At 50.8% G+C, this 7,027-nt stretch overlaps 1 pseudogene; it reads right to left on the bottom strand.

The window, feature by feature from the left end:
• Positions 1 to 668: 668 nt before the first annotated feature.
• On the bottom strand, positions 669 to 900 carry LOC108176584 (cytochrome c oxidase subunit FA4 pseudogene; annotated as a pseudogene).
• Positions 901 to 7,027: the final 6,127 nt, after the last annotated feature.

Genomic DNA, 7,027 nt, shown 5'->3' with positions numbered 1-7,027 from the left:
AGACGGGCCCCTCCCTCCCGGCCTCTCTTCCTGCTTGCCTGCCTTGCTTTTCACCCAGTAGGAAAGGAAGGAAGGAAGGTAAAATAGGTAAGACGTTCTCAAGGTTACAAAACACAACTATACAAAGAAAAAGTGCAAAGTCTCTGCCCCTTGACTAGCTCCACCTGCATCTATGGGGGGGGGCTCCCCAAAAAGCTCATGGACAACGCATATTATGAAACAACCATGCATGGATTTTAAAAATCTTCCGCATCAAAATAAACTCACTTTTGATTCCATTTTTCATGAACGTTTTCAAGTGTACTTTTATAAGCATATTTACCTGTTACTAGAATGTTATTACACCCCCCCCTTACACACACACACACACACACACACTCCTGTTTATACAGGGAATACATTGGCTTGGTGATACACAGCATTCTGCTCCCAGATTTTCTCATGGACAAAGCATCTTCATGTTTTTGGCATGTCAGACCATGAAGCACTTTCTCATTTTTTTCTTCTTTTTGGTTTTTGCATATTTTTTTAAATCAGTGTGATACACTCCAATACAGCAACAGGGCTGCTTGCCTTTAGAGGCGAGATGTTTCCTGGCTAAGTGGGAAATCGTGTGAACAGCTTCTGGGAGACCTTCCTTCTAAGCAGCGGTGCAGCGGAGCGTTTCATTAGAAGTCTGGGCCTTCTTTCTTCAGTCTGCTCTAATTCACAGTCACCGAGCTCCGTGGGCCCTAGTGGATTCCAGGGCTCCAGGTTATTCTTCCTGTCCCAGCTGACATCTGGGTTGAACAATGCCAGGCACGTGACATCCAGTGCTGCTCCAGGACCTCCTGCTCCATGAATGAAGAGAGGGGTCAGGCTGGGATGCTTCCTGGCCCGACCGATGACCTGGTGGGGCATACGCGCAGCAGAAGCCTTGGGTCTGGAATGAGAGACTTGCAAATCTGCCACGTCCAGGATCGGGCAGTCTCTACACCGAGCTCTCATAGCTTCCAAATCCCTAACTTATTTAACCAGTCCTTAACTGGTGGCATTTATAACCAATGCTGCCTTGGATAACCTTGGACACATACACAGTTTCCCAACTGTATGCAGTCACCCCTTGGTATCTGTGGGGTGTTGGCTCCAGGATCCTCACAGATACCAGAATTCTTGGATGCTCAAGCCCCTTGTATAGAATGGAGCAGTGTTTCCATGTAACCTGGGCACGTTCTCCAGTATACTTTTAATCATCGCTGGATGCTTTATGATACCAAATACAATGTCAGTGCTATGTAAACAGCTGTTATGGCATATTGTCTAGGGAACCATAACAAGGGAAATTTGTTCTTCACCAATTTTGGATGTGCCGTTGGTTGAATAAATGGAAGAAGAACCAGAGGACGTGGGAAGATGAACTGGGCCTGGGACTGAAGAGGGGCTGCTGGATCTGAGGGCAGACGGATAGTTGTTTCGAGGGATACTGTCAATCACTTGTCTTAAGGATTGCACGGTGGGGTGGTGTAGGGCGCAGGGTTCAGGATGCTCCCATCTCTTACGGAGGCGCCTGGGTCTGAGTCCTGGCTCTGCCTCTTATTCTCGCTTCCTGCTAGAATGCACACCGTGGCAGGCAGCAAGGGGTGATGGCTCAACTACTTGGGTCCCTGCCACCCACGTGGGACACCTAGGATGAGATCCTTGTTCTTGGCTTTGGCATGGCCCCCAGCCCTAGCTCTTGCAGGCATTTGGGGAGTGAATTAGTGGATGGAAGATTCCCCAACCCCTTTTTCTGCATTTCAAATATTTTTTGTTATTAGAAAAAGAAGTATTGTATCACTTACACTCCCATTGATAGTGTCTGAGAAGAAACTGACTTCTAAAAGTTTGAAATAGGAAAAACTGCCACGAAGGCCCATTAACACTTACTGGCCCTCCCTCCCACCGTGTGTCAGGCACCGTGCTGGGCACATTACCGTCCTGACCTCGCAAGATCCCCATCACACCGCTTCGAGTTGGGTTGTTAGCTTTCCTATTGCCAGGAGGGAAGCCCCAGGTTCATCCACGGCGAACCACATTTGTCCCCTCTGCACCCCTTCTCCCTCTCCTGGTGTCTCCCGAAGTCAAGTTCCCAGGGAATCCACACTCCGCAAAGCACAGGAACACTAAGAGCCAGCGTTTGCTAAACACTTAATTATGCCAGGCACATTATCTCACTTAATCCTCCCAGCAGCCCCACAACACACGCTCTGTTTATTGCCTTCTATTTTTAGTAACGAGAAAAATAAAAGCCTGAGAGAGAGGAGCCCTTGGGCCAAGGTCACACGATGAGCACACAGCAGCCTCAGGGCTTGAACCCAGACTGTACAACTCCAGCCCTTCACAGCACTACATGGAGGTCACAGCTCAGAAGCTTCCGGAACACGCAGATCCTGGCAGTCACCTATAAAATCCTTGGTCTGCAGTTGAGAATCCTAAGGCCAAGAGGAGAGGCCAAGGAACCGGTTTGGTGGCTGCATGGGGCCAGGTGTATTTTTTGAGACCCCCTAGACAAGTGCTTTTTTCTCTTCACTTAAGAGCTGCGACATCCTGAGCCCTGGGTTGCAGAAATGAGGACAGTGGGTCCAGGCGGCGGACTTGGCTGGCCCCAGGCACTACGACAAGAAAGGGGGCACAAGCATCCCTCGCAATCCAGCTGCCCAGAAGCAGCAGCTGGCCAGGCGGCCTGGCAGAGTCAAGTTAAAGAAGTGGAGGCCTCGGTTCTCGGGTCAGCTCTTCACCATACTGCTACCATTTATCACGATAACACAAGCTGGTATTTTCTCAGCACCTGTTAGGTGCCAGGCACTGTAATTAAGCACACTACTTCACTTAGCTCTGATAATAGCCCACAGCTCAGAGAGTGAAGTGACTTGTCTGATGCCAATCCGTTGGTGGCAGAGCTAGACTTTGAACTCAGATAGTTTTTAATAATAAAAACCTGCAATTTTTAGAGGTGGGATGGTTTAGTGGTTAGAAACTCTGTCTTTGGAGTCACACAAGCTGGATCTTCCACTTATTACTTCATGAAGTAGGAGAAATTGTTCAGTTTCTCTTTCTATAAAAAAAAAAAATACCTGTCATCTCAGAAAGGTATTATACACTCATGTTCCTGGCAGCCTTATCCACAAAGGGTGGAGGCAACCCAAGTGGGTAAATGGATAAACAAAATGTGGTATAGCGATGCAGTGGAATATTATTCAGCCTTCAAAAAGAAGATGCGGCTACAAGCTACAATGTGGATGAAACGTGGGGGTACTACGTGAAGTGAAATAAGCCAGTCACAAAAAGGCAAAAAATGTGATACGATTCCTCTTACAAGAGGGGTCTACTTCACGGGTACGGGAAGCAGGATGCTTTTGCCAGGAGCTGTGGGGGAAGGGGTGGGGGTTCATTGAGTGTGGATTTCAGCTTGGAGAGATGAGAAGAGCTCTGTGGCGGTTGTGACGATGGCTCGACAGTGCGAACATGTTTAATGTCATGGACATCTGAAAATGACTGCAATGACCAATTTTATGTTTCATGGATTTTACCAGAATTACAAAGAAAAGCAGCAGCAGGTTTCTAGCCTAGCAGTTAAGACGCGCATGTTCTGTACTGGAGTGCCTGAGTTCAAGTTCCAGCTCCAGCACCCAACTCCAGCTTCCTACTAACGCAGGCCACGGAGGCAGCAGGCTGTGGCTCAACCACCTGGCTTCCTGTCACCCACATGGCGGATCTGGCTGGTGTTCCTGGATTCGGGGAGTGAACCGATGATCGGGAGATCTCTCCCTCCTCTCAACCTCTCAGATAAAAAAACTTGCACAGATTGCTTTAAAAAATAAAAAAGCAACAAGGCCCATGTTGAAGAGTTGTGAACATTCACAGAGATTGTGTTTAAGTGCTTGGCCCAGGCCCAGCACTGAGCAAGCGATGCCTGCCATTCTCACCGCTGGTAACTTCTGTGTGTCTGCCTGGGACCTGGGGACACTCGCGCCTAAGGGAGGAAGGTCCCTACGCCTTGCCTGTTTCACTGGGTGCTTGTGAGGAACAAAGGAGACCTCCTGTATGAACACGCTTTGTAGAGATGACTGATCTGGGCATGTCTACGGCAGCTGAACTTCGCGTCCACCTTCTCTTGGTGCCGCGTATTCGTCCCGTCACCGTGCTCGCCGCCCTCCATGGGGCTGTGCCTCCGGCCTCCCTCTCTCTGCCCATGGACGCCTCCAAGAGGAGCCCTTCCTCGTGTCCACGTTCTAGGAGCCAGCACTCTCCAGAGGGAGCATCACCCAGTTCCTGATGCCAGTAGAGCCGGCGGGACTGAAGCCCCCTTCAGACAACCGCAGCCAAGAGGTTTGGTCTGCTTGCAGAGAGTGGGCTCCCGTCCTACGTACAGTTCAGCCCGTGAGGGGCTGGTCGTCCACGCCTGTGCAAACGAGGCCCCGTGGATGAGCAGGAGGAGCCCCCTGGGGAAGGGAGGGACAGGAAGTGAAGGAGGAATGACTCAGGGCCAGTCGGGCGAACTCCCCAGGCCCTCCCAGAAAGAGGCTCCTTGGTTTTCACGACTCGCTTTGAGCTCCTGTGGAGTCAGTGTTTCGCAGGATCCCACTCTGGAGTCCTTGAGCTCAGAGGAATGCAATAAAATGCTTGTTCCATGGAGGTGGAGACAGCCACTTCGCAGGCTGCCGAGGCTGTCGACATGTGTGCTTTGCATCCAAGGAGGCCCTGGGAGGTAAAGGGAGTCACTCGTGGTCTCAGGGGGACAGTGCCAGGCCAGATCCAAAGCTCACAGCCCCTGGCAGGAGGGACCCTACACCCCTCCACTGACCCAGAGGGTATGTGTTGAGGCAAACTGAGGAACAAGGGCAGGCTCTCTGGTGCAGGTAGGTAGTTTTCAGACCAGAACATCAAGTGCATTACAGCTGGGAGTCTACACCTTCCATGATGGCCGGGCTCACTAACTTTTAGACTGAACTTGCCCTCCAAACTCCGGACCAGAAATATCACTTGTTTGTCATTCTTCCTTTTGACTCATAGTGACTCCCCAGCATGCCTTGCAGAGGGAGTGTTGATAAGACCCAGAGAAGAGGAAGAAAAAGTGATGAGGCAGCATGAAGGGCGTCCTTAGTCACCAATAAAGCAATGAGTTTGCGCAGACATTCCTGATTAACAAGCGACTCCATCCTTCGGGAGGAAAGAAAATGGCCGCCCCACGGTTCCCAGTTGCAGAGCACAACTTCCCACTGCGTCTGCATCAGTCGATTCACGCTGCTTCTTCCAGCAGGTGTTGGTGGCAGTGGGCAGGGTGAGGATGACTGATGTCAGCTACACGTGCTGACACAAAGCGTGGAGGACTCCAGCGTGTCTGAAAGCCCGTGGCACAGCCAGGAAGTCAAACTCAAGCGGCCTCACACAGAGCTCAGCTTCTTCCTGCTTTTAGAAGATTGCACAAGGCCAGGAAGTGGTAGCCCTGGGGTCAAGCGAAAGGGAGGCAGCTCTGGGGCACACCCAAGAGCAGTTTCTGGTCAGGCATTCCTGGCAACCCCAGGGCCCTCCGAGCGCCCACGCCTCTTCCATGATGAAAGCTGATAGCCAGACCAGCGGTCCTCTGGGGCCGGGCAGTGCCTCCCGTGTGGTTTAGGGGCACCGAGAGGTCTCCCTTCTAAAAATATCTCCCTCCTCTTTCCTGCTCTGGAAGCCGAAGCGGTGACATGGAAAACTTACTCCCTTGGTGTGAGATATTACAGTCCCAGTAGACTTGATTTAAACATAAAATCCCATTATAGACAAAACAAACTAGGGTATCACCCTATCTTGACACCTCTGACTCAGCATTCACCTGTACCCCTCTTTCAAGCCAAAGGAGGATTTGAGATTTTCACGTATGTATTTTTGAGATTTGCCAGCTGGGGAGCCAGACGTGTTCTGGCAAATAGGTGGAGCAGCAGAGAGAACTTCCACTCGACCTTGGATGTTTCACTCTGCCACTCAAATGCTCCACTAGCTTCCCGTTGCCCTTTAAATGGAATCCAAATTCAGCCTCTTCCCAGGCCCTGCCCGCTCAAGCCCTGCCTACCGCCACCCTCCCCTCACACAGTCACCCCCTGGCTGTCTCCCACCCCACCTCACCACACCAAGGCACCAAGCCCATTCCTGCCTCTGAGACCCCAACAAGCTGCCCCTCCTGCTGGCAGAACTTCTCTCTCCACCCTGCTTCCTTGCTGCCACTCAGGCCTTGCCCTGAAATGCCACCACTCTGCTGGCCTCCCTGACTGCATCCCCTCAGGAAGGCGCTCTTCCTTGTCTATCAGAACCCTCTGTCCTCTTCCTCCATGGCATTTGCTACGATTTTAATGTATGTGTGTGCAGCCCATCTTCATTATTTGCACGTTATGTGTTCATAGACTTGCTTCTTAAATTTTACCTTCTAACTCCAAAATCAATGTTGAAATCACCATCAGGGTCATTTGTAAACAACACAGAGCAACAAAACATTTGAGTCACCCAAGGCACAACAGGGTGACATTCTACCTTCTCATTTCTGCTAACTCTGGTACTCAAACGACTACCTTTTAAGCGGTCAGCTTAGTGCCATGTTTTTCATATTTACGTACTTTTCGTTGGTGCTTTCATTGGCTGCTGCAAATGGCCACCAAGGCTAGCACTCAGGTGCTGTCAAATGGTCCCAACATGATTGAGTGCCCTCTTGGCGGCCATTCCTAAAGGCTTCCTCTCTGTTCTACTTTAACAGAGACCAGGAGAAAGAGGGGTGAGGCAGTAGGAGCAACGTAGGGAGGGATAAGTGGCCGACCAATTAATGGCTGCTTTACATGGTGATCTGCCATCAAGGAGCCCCAACTAGAATAGTCCACCCCCAAATGGCACCTGTTTTCGAGATGAGAAGTTGGGGCATTGGGCAAGCACCTGTCAGCTCTGTCAAGAACCAGGCCACTGGAAATGAAACTGCCACAGGGGTTGAAGGACTCCTGGGTCAGAACCGTAGACTTGTTGGCCCCAAGCTGAAAAAGCCCTT

The sequence above is a fragment of the Oryctolagus cuniculus genome, chromosome 6, assembly GCF_051225735.1.
Source record: "Oryctolagus cuniculus isolate XC-2025 breed Fujian yellow rabbit chromosome 6, ASM5122573v1, whole genome shotgun sequence".
Taxonomy (NCBI): domain Eukaryota; kingdom Metazoa; phylum Chordata; class Mammalia; order Lagomorpha; family Leporidae; genus Oryctolagus; species Oryctolagus cuniculus.
This window is presented reverse-complemented; position numbering and strand designations above follow the sequence as displayed.